The sequence below is a fragment of the Aegilops tauschii genome, chromosome 1 (assembly GCF_002575655.3).
Source record: "Aegilops tauschii subsp. strangulata cultivar AL8/78 chromosome 1, Aet v6.0, whole genome shotgun sequence".
In the NCBI taxonomy this organism is placed as follows: domain Eukaryota; kingdom Viridiplantae; phylum Streptophyta; class Magnoliopsida; order Poales; family Poaceae; genus Aegilops; species Aegilops tauschii.
Window position 1 is genome coordinate 448,402,261 of NC_053035.3, and position 13,446 is coordinate 448,415,706.

Sequence of the window (13,446 nt, forward strand, 5' to 3'; positions counted from 1 at the left end):
AAACCGTTGATGAAAACCATCAAAGGAGGTATAAAGGACTAAACTTATCTGGTTTAAAAAGTTAAGGGACCAAGATTTTATGGTTTTAAAGTTAACTATACCATCGAGAAAGTTGAGGGACGAAAAATATACTTTTTCCTTTTTACATGTTGAAGGTGTTTTTTTACTTTTGGTGAATTTTTATAATAGATCTGACCTTTTTACAAAAAAATAAAATAATAGAGTTTTATATGAAAAAATTAATTAGTGACAATGCTATTACACTTTAAAAGAAAGAAAGGAGAACTTGCACATAACTTTGCACGAAAATTGCACTTTTTTGTAGTATGGGAAAAGCAACCATATAATATTACAATTTTCACATATATTTTTCAGAATTTGTCCATATATATTTTACATTTATCCAACATCCCAAAAATACCCAGACAAAAAACCCGACTAATAAAGAAAAAGAAAAAAGAAAAGCAAAAAAAAGAACAGAAAAACAAGAAAGAAGACAAAGGGAGAGAGAGGGAGAGCTGGGGCGCACATGTAATGGGCTTTAGCCCGTTTAGGAATTAACTGACCCAAATACGTCGTCAGTCAAAAAAGAAACAGACACAAAGAATTTCTCAAAAAAAAACAGACACAAAGTAACTCGTACAAACCAGAAGAGCATGAATCTTAATGCAGAATCAACGGCCAAAAATATTGGCTGACCCAAAATCAGATTTCAGGCGACTTACATATTGCTAAATTGAACTAAGTTTCATCTTATTGTATGCAAAAGCGGGACGGGTTCGGGCGCTGCTGTACACCTCTGCCTTTTTTTCGAAATGAAGGATGACTCCGGACCTCTGCATCAGGACGATGCATACATCTATTTTATTAATTATTCATCAAGACTTTACAAACCCTGCAATTTTTTTAAAAAAATCAAGACCTTAGAAAGTAATACATGGCAACAGCTATCGCTACTCCTATTAACTGACAAAGGGGTGCGTATTGTCGGGGCCGCCTGCCCAGACCTTGCACCAAACCTCTACACCCCTACCTATATGTTTCTGAAATCATGTGAACTTTCCTAAAAAATCATATATGAATCAAAAAGACCATATATTATTGTGAATCTTTAACATAATCCGCAAAACCTGCCAAATACAGTAATTATTTTCAGATGCTCCCACCTAACAACTCAATCTGGCGTGTACCCTCAAGCATTAGTACTGTCCGACGGAACATTAAGGCCAACTCCACCGCGCGACCCCATCCTGTCCGGCCCTGTCCGTTAGGGGTAAAACGGACAAACCAGAAGGCCCAGCGCGCGGGCGCAAACGGACTTTTGTCCGTTTTGTGTCCGCTTTCGACCCATCCCGGGCCCAAGTTTGTGCCGATTTTGGGGTGAAACGGACAGCGCGCGGACGGGCGGGACACGCACGCTTGTCCTCCCCTGGCCCGCCTGTCGGTGCCACAAAGCAAAACCCCCCCGCGCCCCATTTGGCGCCATTTCCCCCAAACCCTCCCACGTCCCTCCCGCCGCCCCCTCCCTCCCCCGTCCATGGCCGACGCCCAGCCGAATTCCAGCGGACAGGCCGTCGTCCCGCCCCCAAAGGTGAAGAAGAAGGCGGCCAAGGCGCCAAGGAAGCCGCGGTCGGAGTGCACGCCGGAGGAGATCACCAAGTTGGACGCGGAATCGGCGAAGAGGAGGGGCCGGAGAGCGGTCGTCAAGGTCAATGCCGCCGCGGCCAAGTTCGCCGCCGAGCGCGATGCGATGGAGGCCGCGGTCGACGAGAAGGAGGACATCGTCAATAAAGCGCACGCCCTCCTCATGCTTGGCATGGGCCGTCCGGCCAGTTTCCTGCAACGGCCGTCGGCCCGGCGAGCACAGGCTCGTCGGTCGCCCGGCCTCCGCACTGCCAGTCGCGGACCACGCCCATGTCGCCCGGCTTTCCTCCGCCAAAGCACGACAGCTAGACCTGTTTCTCGGGGTCGCCGGATGTTGGCGTGATCGTGCCGTCCACACCGCGCCCCTCGGCCGTCATCGACCTCAACGTCACGCCTGGGTCCAGCAGCAGCGGCGGCCGTCCGTCGAGATGCAAAGAAAGCAAGCACGGGCACCGTTCACGGGCACCATGCCGTCCCCCCCGCGTCTTGTTTGACGGAATGCCAACACCAACGCCACCGGTCGACGACCCCTTCTACAACCAGTACATGGAGGACGTGATTTTCGAGGGTGGGCAGGGCCACGCCTACGACCCCGACGAGACCCAAAGTCAGGATGGCCGCGCCCAGTACGTCCCCGATGAAGAGGCCGACGACCGTGCTGACTACGACCATGGTGACTCGTGGCATGAAGACGATGACATCTATTGCGAAGGTGATGGTGATGAAGAATAAGGCAATGACGTTAATATTAGTGGCGAGCCATTGTTCATTGACAAGCTCACCCAAAGAGCGGAAGAATAAAAGAGGAGGAAGAGCATTCGCACGGGTTCATATACACAAGATGAGGACAAGTTGATTTGCCAATGTTGGATGGATATTAGCCAAGATCCGAGGACCGGCGCGCAACAAAAGGGCCTTGTTTTTTGGACGAGAGTCCACAAAACATTCCATGAAAGGAAGATGTTTGAGCCCTACCAAATTACAAGCATCTGTGGCATCACCTCGATTCAAAAGAGGTGGTTGTTCATCCAACAAGAGTGCAACAAGTATTGCGCCGCATTTGAGAGCGTTGAAGCACGGCCCGTGAGTGGTCTCGACGTTGGGACATGGTATGCTCTCCTCATCCTAGTCCTTTCCTTGCTACGGCGATGAGACTTCGGCCTTGTATATGTTTGCATGTTCAATTGTTGTTGATCATGTGGTGTAGGCATTTCAATCTTTGGAGGCATTCAAGGCCCGGCACAATGACAAACCATTCACTCTTACGCGGACGATCATCAACAATTGCCCTAAGTTCAGGGACCAATACCGTGAACTTCAAAGGAAGAGAGGCATGAAGACGGCCAAGTTCGCCGGAGGTGGAGATGGCGAGGCGTTGAAGAGGCCGAGGGGCAAGACCAACTCCAAGGTTGACGACTGATATGTCTCCAACGTATCTATAATTTTTTATTGTTCCATGCTATATTATATTCTGTTTTGGACATTATTGGGCTTTATTATACACTTTTATATTACTTTTGGGACTAACCTATTAACCGAAGGCCTAGCCCAGAATTGTTTTTTGCCTATTTCAGAGTTTCGCAGAAAAAGAATATCGAACGGAGTCCAAACGGAATGAAACCTTCGGGAACGTGATTTTCGGAACGAACGTGATCCAGAGGACTTGGACCCTACGTCAAGACATCAACCAGGAGGGCACGAGGTAGGGGGCGCGCCTACCCCCCTGGGCGCGCCCTCCACCCTCGTGGGCCCCCTGTTGCTCCACCGACGTACTCCTTCCTCCTATATATACCTACGTACCCCCAAACTACCAGATACGGAGCCAAAAACCTAATTCCACCGCCGCAACCTTCTGTACCCGTGAGATCCCATCTTGGGGCCTGTTCCGGAGCTCCATCGGAGGGGGCATCGATCACGGAGGGCTTCTACATCAACACCATAGCCTCTCTGATGATGTGTGAGTAGTTTACCTCGGACCTCCGGGTCCATAGTTATTAGCTAGATGGCTTCTTCTCTCTTTTTGGATCTCAATACAATGTTCTCCCCCTCTCTCGTGGAGATCTATTCGATGTAATCTTCTTTTGCGGTGTGTTTGTTGAGACCGATGAATTCTGGGTTTATGATCAAGTTTATCTATGAACAATATTTGAATCTTCTCTGAATTCTTTTATGTATGATTGGTTATCTTTGCAAGTCTCTTCGAATTATCAGTTTGGTTTGGCCTACTAGATTGATCTTTCTTGCAATGGGAGAAGTGCTTAGCTTTGGGTTCAATCTTGCGGTGTCCTTTCCCAGTGACAGTAGGGGCAGCAAGGCACGTATTGTATTGTTGCCATCGAGGATAACAAGATGGGGTTTATATCATATTGCATGAGTTTATCCCTCTACATCATGTCATCTTGCTTAAAGCGTTACTCCGTTCTTATGAACTTAATACTCTAGATGCATGCTGGATAGCGGTCGATGTGTGGAGTAATAGTAGTAGATGCAGGCAGGAGTCGGTCTACTTGTCTCGGACGTGATGCCTATATACATGATCATACCTAGATATTCTCATAACTATGCTCAATTATGTCAATTGCTCAACAGTAATTTGTTCACCCACCGTAATGCTTATGCTCTTGAGAGAAGCCACTAGTGAAAACTATGGCCCCCGGGTCTCTTTTCCATCATATTAATCTCCCGACAACAAGCTATTTCTGGCGCCGTTTTTATTTTACTTTCTTTACTTTGCATCTTTATCATAAAAATACCAAAAATATTATCTTATCATATCTATCAGATCTCACTCTCGTAAGTGACCGTGAAGTGATTGACAACCCCTTTATTGCGTTGGTTGCGAGGATTTATTTGTTTGTGTAGGTGCGAGGGACTCGTGCGTGGCCTCCTACTGGATTGATACCTTGGTTCTCAAAAACTAAGGGAAATACTTACGCTACTTTGCTGCATCACCCTTTCCTCTTCAAGGGAAAACCAACGCAGTGCTCAAGAGGTAGCAAGAAGGATTTCTGGCGCCGTTGCCGGGGAGTCTACGCAAAAGTCAACATACCAAGTACCCATCACAAACCCTTATCTCCCGCATTACATTATTTGCCATTTGCCTCTCGTTTTCCTCTCCCCCACTTCACCCTTGCCGTTTTACTCGCCCTCTCTTTTCTGTTTGCCTCTTTTTCGCTTGCTTCTTGTTTGCTCGTGTGTTGGATTGCTTGCTTGTCACGATGGCTCAAGATAATACCAAATTATGTGACTTTACCAATACCAACAATAATGATTTACTTAGCACTCCGATTGCTCCTCTTACCGATACTGAATCTTGTGAAATCAATGCTGCCTTGTTGAATCTTGTCATGAAAGATCAATTCGCCGGCCTTCCTAGTGAAGATGCCGCTACCCATCTAAATAGCTTTGTTGATTTGTGTGATATGCAAAAGAAGAAAGATGTGGACAATGATATTGTTAAATTGAAGTTATTTCCTTTTTCGCTTAGAGATCGTGCTAAAGCTTGGTTTTCATCTTTGCCTAAAAATAGTATTGATTCTTGGAACAAGTGCAAAGATGCTTTTATCTCTAAATATTTTCGTCCCGCTAAGATCATCTCTCTTAGAAACGATATTATGAATTTTAAGCAACTTGATCATGAACATGTTGCACAATCTTGGGAGAGGATGAAATTAATGATACGTAATTGCCCTACGCGTGGTTTGAATTTGTGGATGATTATACAAAAAATTTATGCCAGATTGAATTTTGCTTCTAGAAATCTTTTAGATTCGGCCGCGGGAGGCACTTTTATGGAAATCACTTTAGGAGAATCCACTAAACTCCTAGATAATATTATGGTTAATTATTCCCAATGGCACACTGAAAGATCTACTAATAAAAAAGTGCATGCGATAGAAGAAATTAATGTTTTGAGTGGAAAGATGGATGAACTTATGAAATTATTTGCTACTAAGAGTGTTTCTTCTGATCCTAATGATATGCCTTTGTCTACTTTGATTGAGAATAATAATGAATCTATGGATGTGAATTTTGTTGGTAGGAATAATTTTGGTAACAACACGTATAGAGGAAACTTTAATCCTAGGCCTTATCCTAGTAATTCCTCTAATAATTATGGTAATTCCTACAACAATTCTTATGGAAACGTTAATAAGATGCCTTCTGAATTTGAGACTAGTGTTAAGGAATTTATGAATTCGCAAAAGAATTTCAATGCTTTGCTTGAAGAAAAATTGCTTAAAGTTGATGAATTGGCTAGGAACGTTGATAGAATTTCTCTTGATGTTGATTCTTTAAAACTTAGATCTATTCCTCTTAAGCATGATATCAATGAGTCTCTCAAAGCCATGAGAATTTCCATTGATGAGTGCAAAGAAAGAACCGCTAGGATGCGTGCTAAGAAAGATTGCTTTGTGAAAGCGTGTTCTTCAAATTTCTATGAAAATAAAGATGAAGATCTAAAAGTTATTGATGTGTCCCCTATTAAATATTTGTTTTGCAATATGAATCTTGATAATTATGGGACTGAATATGATCTACCTTTACCTAGAAGGCGTTCCAAAAATTCAGAGTTTTTAGATATTGATCCTAAAATTGATAAAAGTGGGATTGAAGAGATCAAAACATTAGATATTAATAAACCCACTATTTTGGATTTCAAGGAATTTAATTATGATAATTGCTCTTTGATAGATTGTATTTCCTTGTTGCAATCCGTGCTAAATTCTCCTCATGCTTATAGTCAAAATAAAGCCTTTACCAAACATATCGTTGATGCTTTGATGCAATCTTATGAAGAAAAACTTGAGTTGGAAGTTTCTATCCCGAGAAAACTTTATGATGAATGGGAACCTACCATTAAAATTAAGATTAAAGATCATGAATTCTATGCTTTGTGTGATTTGGGTGCTAGTGTTTCCACGATTTCAAAGACTTTGTGCGATTTGCTAGGTTTCCGTGATTTTGATGATTGCTCTCTAAACTTGCACCTTGCGGATTTCACTATGAAGAAACCTATGGGAAGAATTAATGATGTTCTTATTGTTGCAAATAGGAACTATGTGCCCATAGATTTTATTGTTCTTGACATAGATTGCAATCCTTCATGTCCTATTATTCTTGGTAGACCTTTCCTTAGAACGATTGGTGCAATTATTGATATGAAGGAAGGGAATATTAGATTCCAATTTCCATTAAATAAAGGCATGGAACACTTCCCTAGAAAGAAAATAAAATTACCTTATGAATCTATTATGAGAGCCACTTATGGATTGCCTACCAAAGATGGCAATACCTAGATCTATCCTTGCTTTTATGCCTAGCTAGGGGCGTTAAACGATAGCGCTTGTTGGGAGGCAACCCAATTTTATTTTTAGTTTTTTTTTGCTTTTTGCTTATGTTTAGGAATAAAACTTTGATCTAGCCTCTGGTTAGATGTGTTTTTATGTTTTAATTAGTATTTGTGCCAAGTTTAACCTATAGGGTCTTCTTGGATGATAGTTATTTGATCTTGCAGAAAATTCCAGAAACTTTCTGTTCACGAAAATAATTGTTAAAAATCACCAGAACGTGATAAAATATTGATTCCAATTGCTGATGATCAATAAACAAATTTTCTAGGTCTTCCTATTTTGGATGAATTTTTGGAGTTCCAGAAGTTTGCGTTAGTTACAGATTACTACAGACTGTTCTGTTTTTGACAGATTCTGTTTTTCGTGTGTTGTTTGCTTATTTTGATGAATCTATGGCTAGTAAAATAGTTTATAAACCATAGAGAAGTTGGAATACAGTAGTTTTAACACCAATATAAATAAATAATGAGTTCATTACAGTACCTTGAAGTGGTCTTTTGTTTTCTTTCGCTAACGGAGCTCACGAGATTTTCTGCTGAGTTTTGTGTTGTGAAGTTTTCAAGTTTTGGGTGAAAGATTTGATGGATTATGGAACAAGGAGTGGCAAGAGCCTAAGCTTGGGGATGCCCATGGCACCCCAAGGTAATCTAAGGACACCCAAAAGCCAAAGCTTGGGGATGCCCCGGAAGGCATCCCCTCTTTCGTCTACTTCCATCGGTAACTTTACTTGGAGCTATATTTTTATTCACCACATGATATGTGTTTTGCTTGGAGCGTCTTGTATGATTTGAGTCTTTATTTTTTTAGTTTACCACAATCATCCTTGCTGTACACACCTTTTGAGAGAGTCACACTTGATTCGGAATTTATTAGAATAATCTATGTGCTTCACTTATATCTTTTGAGTTATATAGTTTTTGCTCTAGTGCTTCACTTATATCTTTTAGAGCACGGTGGTGATTTTGTTTTATAGAAACTATTGTTCTCTCATTCTTCACTTATATTATTTTGATAGTCCTACAAAACAGCATGGTAGTTTTCTTTAACAATAATAGGCATTCAAGATTAGTAAAGAAAAAGAAAAAATTCTTATGAGTGTGTTGAATACTATGAGAAGTTAGATGCTTGATAATTGTTCTGAGATATGGAGATGATGATATTAGAGTCATGCTAGTTGAGTAGTTTTGAATTTGAGAAATACTTGTGTTAAAGTTTTTGATTCCCGTAGCATGCACGTATGGTGAACCGTTATGTGATGAAGTCGGAGCATGATTTATTTATTGATTGTCTTCCTTATGAGTGGCGGTCGGGGACGAGCGATGGTCTTTTCCTACCAATCTATCCCCCTAGGAGCATGCACGTAATACTTTGCTTTGATAACTTGTAGATTTTTGCAATAAGTATATGAGTTCTTTATGGCTAATGTTGAGTCCATGGATTATACGCACTTTTCTTCCTTCCACCATTGCTAGCCTCTCTAATACCGCGCACTTTCCGCCGGTATCATACACCCACCATATACCTTCCTCAAAACAGCCACCATACCTACCTATTATGTCATTTCCATAGCCATTCCGAGATATATTGCCATGCAACTTACCACCGTTCCGTTTACTATGACACGCTCCATCATTGTCATATTGCTTCGCATGATCATGTAGTTGACATTGTATTTGTGGCAAAGCCACCGTTCATAATTCTTTCATACATGTCACTCTTGATTCACTGCATATCCCGGTACACCGCCGGAGGCATTCACATAGAGTCATATTTTGTTCTAAGTATTGAGTTGTAATTGTTGAGTTGTAAGTAAATAAAAGTGTGATGATCATCATTTTTAGTGCATTGTCCCAAGTGAGGAAAGGATGATGGAGACTATGATTCCCCCACAAGTCGGGATGAGACTCCGGACGAAATAAAAAAAGAGGCCATAAAAAAGGGAAGAAAAGGCCCAAATAAAAAATGAATGAGAGAAAAAGAGAGAAGGGACAATGTTACTATCCTTTTACCACACTTGTGCTTCAAAGTAGCACCATTATCTTCGTGATAGAGAGTCTCCTATGATATCACTTTCATATACTAGTGGGAATTTTTCATTATAGAACTTGGCTTGTATATTCCAATGATGGGCTTCCTCAAAATGCCCTAGGTCTTTGTGAGCAAGCGAGTTGGATGCACACCCACTTAGTTTCTTTTGTTGAGCTTTCATATACTTATAGCTCTAGTGCATCCGTTGCATGGCAATCCCTACTCACTCACATTGATATCTATTGATGGGCATCTCCATAGCCCGTTGATACGCCTAGTTGATGTGAGAGTATCTTCTCCTTTTTGTCTTCTCCACAACCACCATTCTATTCCACATATAGTGCTATGTCCATGGCTCACGCTCATGTATTGCGTGAAGATTGAAAAAGTTTGAGAACGTCAAAAGTATGAAACAATTGCTTGGCTTGTCATCGGGGTTGTGCATGATTTAAATATTTTGTGTGGTGAAGATAGAGCATAGCCAGACTATATGATTTTGTAGGGATAACTTTCTTTGGCCATGATATTTTGAGAAGACATAATTGCTTAGTTAGTATGCTTGAAGTATTATTATTTTTATGTCAATATTAAACTTTTGTCTTGAATCTTTTGGATCTGAATATTCATACCACAATTCAGAAGAATTACATTGAAATTATGCAAAGTAGCATTCCACATCAAAAATTCTGTTTTTATCATTTACCTACTCGAGGACGAGCAGGAATTAAGCTTGGGGATGCTTGATACGTCTCCAACGTATCTATAATTTTTTATTGTTCCATGCTATATTATATTCTGTTTTGGACATTATTGGGCTTTATTATACACTTTTATATTATTTTTGGGACTAACATATTAACCGGAGGCCCAGCCCAGAATTGCTGATTTTTGCCTATCTCAGAGTTTCGCAGAAAAAGAATATCAAACGGAGTCCAAACGGAATGAAACCTTCGGGAACGTGATTTTCGGAACGAACGTGATCCAGAGGACCTGGACCCTACGTCAAGACATCAACCAGGAGGGCACGAGGTAGGGGCGCGCCTACCCCCCTGGGCGCGCCCTCCACCCTCGTGGGCCCCCTGTTGCCCCACCGACGTACTCCTTCCTCCTATATATACCTACGTACCCCCAAACTACCAGATACGGAGCCAAAAACCTAATTCCACCACCGCAACCTTCTGTACCCGTGAGATCCCATCTTGGGGCCTGTTTCGGAGCTCCGCCGGAGGGGGCATCGATCACGGAGGGCTTCTACATCAACACCATAGCCTCTCCAATGATGTGTGAGTAGTTTACCTCAGACCTTCGGGTCCATAGTTATTAGCTAGATGGCTTCTTCTCTCTTTTTGGATCTCAATACAATGTTCTCCCCCTCTCTCGTGGAGATCTATTCGATGTAATCTTCTTTTGCGGTGTGTTTGTTGAGACCGATGAATTGTGGGTTTATGATCAAGTTTATCTATGAACAATATTTGAATCTTCTCTGAATTCTTTTATGTATGATTGGTTATCTTTGCAAGTCTCTTCGAATTATCAGTTTGGTTTGGCCTACTAGATTGATCTTTCTTGCAATGGGAGAAGTGCTTAGCTTTGGGTTCAATCTTGCGGTGTCCTTTCCCAGTGACAGTAGGGGCAGCAAGGCACGTATTGTATTGTTGCCATCGAGGATAACAAGATGGGGTTTATATCATATTGCATGAGTTTATCCCTCTACATCATGTCATCTTGCTTAAAGCATTACTCCGTTCTTATGAACTTAATACTCTAGATGCATGCTGGATAGCGGTCGATGTGTGGAGTAATAGTAGTAGATGCAGGCAGGAGTCGGTCTACTTGTCTCGGACGTGATGCCTATATACATGATCATACCTAGATATTCTCATAACTATGCTCAATTCTGTCACTTGCTCAACAGTAATTTGTTCACCCACCGTAATGCTTATGCTCTTGAGAGAAGCCACTAGTGAAACCTATGGCCCCCGGGTCTATTTTCCATCATATTAATCTCCCGACAACAAGCTATTTCTGGCGCCGTTTTTATTTTACTCTCTTTACTTTGCATCTTTATCATAAAAATACCAAAAATATTATCTTATCATATCTATCAGATCTCACTCTCGTAAGTGACCGTGAAGGGATTGACAACCCCTTTATTGCATTGGTTGCGAGGATTTATTTGTTTGTGTAGGTGCGAGGGACTCGTGTGTGGCCTCCTGCTGGATTGATACCTTGGTTCTCAAAAACTGAGGTAAATACTTACGCTACTTTGCTGCATCACCCTTTCCTCTTCAAGGGAAAACCAACGCAGTGCTCAAGAGGTAGCAACGACATACGTGATGCCTCATCCATGGCATTGCATGACACTTTGCATGGCATGATGTCTCAAAAGGATGTGAGGGACGAGAAGAAGCGGCAAAGCAAGGACGAGCAAATGAAGCAATACCTAGACCTTCAAAGGAAGAAGCTTGAGATGGAGGGGGCGGCCAAGAGGAGGAAGATCGACATGGAGGAGGCGGCCCGGCAAAGGCAGCTCGACATCGAGGCCGACAATGTCAAGGCCAGGCAGAGGCAGCTCGACATCGAGGCCACCAATGCCGCCACCAAAGCGAAGGAGGTGACCCTTGCGATCATGGGCGTGGACTTGTCCAAGATGAGCGAGAAGACGAGGGCCTGGTTCGAGGCCAGGCAGAAGGAGATGCTCGACGCCGACGGCCTGAACTAGGTCGTCAGATCGGCCGTGGTCGTTCTTTTTGGAGGCTGGCATGGGTGCCGCCCGCCCACTAGGCCGCTGGCTGTGTGCCGGCGAGAAAAACATTCATTTTGGACGCCGGCTGTGTTGCCGGCGAGGACAACTATTCATTTTGGAGGCTGGCTGTGTTGCCGGCCGCTGGCTGATGCCGGCGATGGACGTGTAGGCCGCTGGCTCTGTTTCCGGCGTGATGAACTGGGGCCGCTGGCCTGATGAACTAGGGCTTAGCATTTGAAACGTTGCTCTCTTTTTTAAATAGACGCGGACAGGATGGGGCAAATGGATGCGGCCGCACGCTGGGGGCACGGCCACCACATCCCAGGACACGCCCAGACACGACCCCATTGCCCTACCCAAACGGACAGAATCCGGACAAAACGGATGTCTGTTTGGGGTCGCGCGGTGGAGTTGGCCTAACTACGGTCGGCACGGGACCAAATTGTAGGTGAAGTGTGTAGTGGAAAGATTCTTGCCAAATTTGCCCGCTTTCAAACATACCCAAGCCTCTATATCCGGGAGCGTTTTTGCTCCAATATTTACCCACTTGATTGAAAGTGACTCTTGTGTAGGTTTGAATCTGGCACGTGTATTATTTTGGTACATGGATGCGTACAAATGAGTGGTGTGTCTAGGTTTTCATTTGAAATTTTTTGAACGTGTATGCAGCTTGGTTTGGTTCATTTAATATTTTCTGTTTTGTGTGGGTCAAGGCAGTTTTTTTGCTTCGATGCTTCTTTCAGTTTTTGATTGGTTAACCGCTGTTGGTCCAGTCGTTACGTCGGTGTCGATCTCTTGATTGGTTATTGGATTATGTTCTGGTCGCTGTTGGTTCGGTTGTCACGTAGCTGTCGATCCTGCCGCTGTTGGGCCAGGTCCGTTTTCTGGGTTCCTATTCGTCATCGGTTTGTGCATCGGTTGTTGTTGCGTGCGTGCCGATGTTGCCTCGGTCGGTCTTTCTTTCGTTACATGGTGTTTTGTTTCTTTCCGATGGAGCGGTGCCGCTTTGCAGCGTTGGTTCGGGAGTCCGCTAGATCGATGCTGCTTTTCTGCGTTCCTTCATCTGGAGGATTCTATAGCTTTTCATGAATAGACTTCCATCGTCGTCCACCGCTGAGGGAGTCCTGGACCAAGGGGTCCTCGGGCGTCCGGTCTGTTATCCGTGGGCCGGACTGATGGGCTGTGAAGACATGAAGACCGAAGACTGCACCCGTGTCCGGATTGGACTCTACTTGGCGTGGAAGGCAAGCTAGGCGACCGATTATGAAGATTTCCTCCTATGTAACTGACTCCATGTAACCCTAGATCTCTCCGGTGTCTATATAAACCGGAGGGCATAGTCCGGATAGGCCAGATTCATTACCATATACTCATAGGCTAGACTTCTAGGGTTTAGCCATTACAATCTCGTGGTAGATCAACTCTTGTAACACTCATATTCATCAAGATCAATCAAGCAGGAAGTAGGGTATTACCTCCATAGAGAGGGCCCGAACCTGGGTAAAACACGGTGTCCCCCGTCTCCTGTTACCATCGATCCTAGACGCACAGTTTGGGACCCCCTACCCGAGATCCACCGGTTTTGACACCGACATTGGTTCTTTCATTGAGAGTTCCACTATGTCGTCGCCAAGAGGGTCGATGGCTCGCCTTGTTGTCAAGGATAATATCATC

At 43.4% G+C, this 13,446-nt stretch overlaps 1 pseudogene; it reads left to right on the forward strand.

Annotated features, from left to right (window-relative positions):
• The first annotated feature begins 2,142 nt into the window (after positions 1–2,142).
• Positions 2,143–11,748, forward strand: LOC109772372 (uncharacterized; annotated as a pseudogene).
• The last annotated feature ends 1,698 nt before the right edge of the window (positions 11,749–13,446 follow it).